The following is a 2,160-nucleotide window of genomic DNA, read 5'->3' on the forward strand; positions in this document are numbered from 1 at the left end:
CATTTAGAAATAATACTTTCCAATATAAAGATGATGAGACTGGTTTCTTAAATCAGCCCCTCTGCACTAACATATGGTAACCTTTGCTTCTGAAATATTACAATAAGTACACAATTTTATATTTGTTACTACTATGACCACAGGAGAAGATTGGTAATAAAAAATCCATTATTAGTACCCAGATTGGGAGAACTAGGGGATTTAAAACACAAAAAATGAGGGCATTGATTTCTTTCTACCTTTCTGGAACCTCCAGCTCTGTGGGGCAGAGCCCTGTTCCACTCTTCTTTACCCTTCTTTTTCCCACATCACTTTCTTACTACCTGGAAGCAGAATCACTCCTAACAATTAGGGAGCCCAGAGAAAGAGCAAAGATAGAGGCCTATATATCCTACGACTGAGTATTTAAAAATTATAAATCAAGCTAAAAAAAAAAAACCCTTATAAATAAAATGTCATTATTTTCCTGTATTGAAAAATATATCTTCATAATAATCTCAAAGTTTAGGTTATATTTTAGTATCTGTATTTCCTCAGGGCTCTGTATTGAGATGTGTTTATACAGGAAAGGCTGGCTTCTGGTCCTCTTCTCTTCCCATATCCTAGCCAGCCTGCCCCACAAGAGGTGTTTTGCTCATGCACTCGTCATCCCAGTCTTCATACCTAGTAGTGGTCATTCTACTTACCACAACTTTAACAGTTATCCTTAGGTCACCCCTAAAGCCAAGAGATGGACACAGCTCCGTTACTCGACAAGACGGACCACAGAAAACTGTGCAAGCCTGAAAAGTAAATTTGGGTCATTTAGACGGGAAAGCTTGGGAATCCAGGTTCCCTTTATGTGTTTTACAAGAGAATGCATAGGCTCCAGGTGTATACTTCCCATTAGACCCATAGAAACTTAGCCCTGTGGGCTTGGAATGGCTGGAAATGACTCGAGTGGGGCTCTCTACAGCATGCAGCCAAGAACGTAGCCTCTTGCCCAAGCTTAGGAGTGGTATCACTTGGAAGATCCTTCAAATTTCAGAAAATATGTAAGTTAAAGGTAAAGGAAAACTGGCAAAGTAGCAGTGAATTACAAAGGTTGTGACACCCACAAGTTAAGCACCATAAAGGGGAAGCAGAAAAGAGGAATCCTTGTAACGGTACCTTCTGAAATTAAGTATTACAAAGACACGAATATGAATTACCATGCAGAGAGAGTAGAAAGAAGATCTAACAAACAATAGAGGTAAGGTACACTAGGTGAAAGTCTCCTATTAATTTGAAATATAATCAGAACTATGCTCATCGGCACAATCTCCAGTTGTAGATTTAAGCCAAGGATTCGACTCTCATTCCAATGGACAAAGTAGTAAGATTTGACTGAGTCTGGCTATATTTCACCTTTTCCAAGATACAAAAAGGAAAACAAAACATACAAAAGAGAGCTGTGGATTAAAACAAACAACAACAAAAAAATGGTGTAAAGTTAAAGAAACTATATCCTGGAGAGCTTCAAAGATGTGTTATAGCAAAATCTAGAAGAAAAGTTTTGGAACTTGGCTGACATCCCATTTTAAAAGACCTGGCCTCTATAAATTGAGAGAAGAACAATAAAGGGGAAAACATTGAAATGAAAGGTAACAGAAAAAAAATTTTTTAATTAAAATGAAAAATAAAATTAAAATAATGAAATAAAAGGTAACAATGAGATGAAAAAGGAGATGGGTGTGATGAAAAAGGATTTCAGGAAATATAAGACCATAATATAACAACCAAACTACATTGGATGCAGTCAAGGGTAAAATTAAAATCTTAGACAATTGAATCACTGAAATAAGAAGTTTGCTAAGAAAAAAGAAAAGAAATTAAAACAATAAAATAAAATATTGTTATTCTCAATAACTCCTATAGCAAAACTAAATTAGAGATTATTTAGATTATCTATATTTCACTTAAAAAATGAAAATGTTGTCTACGGCCGTGCTACCCTGAACACACTCGATCCCTTCTGATCTCAAGAAGCTAAGCAGGGTTGGGCCTGGTCAGTACTTGGATGAGAGACCACCTAGGAAGGCCAGGTGCTGAGGCATAAAAATAAAATAAAAAGAAAGAAAGGAGAGGAGAGGAGAGGAGAGGAGAGGAGAGGAGAGGAGAGGAAGGGAGGGAGGGAGAGAG

General features: G+C 36.9%; 1 pseudogene; it reads left to right on the forward strand.

Annotated features, from left to right (window-relative positions):
* The first annotated feature begins 1,955 nt into the window (after nucleotides 1-1,955).
* On the forward strand, nucleotides 1,956-2,074 carry LOC111743088 (annotated as a pseudogene).
* The last annotated feature ends 86 nt before the right edge of the window (nucleotides 2,075-2,160 follow it).

This window comes from Pteropus vampyrus, unplaced genomic scaffold, assembly GCF_000151845.1.
Source record: "Pteropus vampyrus isolate Shadow unplaced genomic scaffold, Pvam_2.0 Scaffold106, whole genome shotgun sequence".
Classification (NCBI taxonomy): Eukaryota; Metazoa; Chordata; class Mammalia; order Chiroptera; family Pteropodidae; genus Pteropus; species Pteropus vampyrus.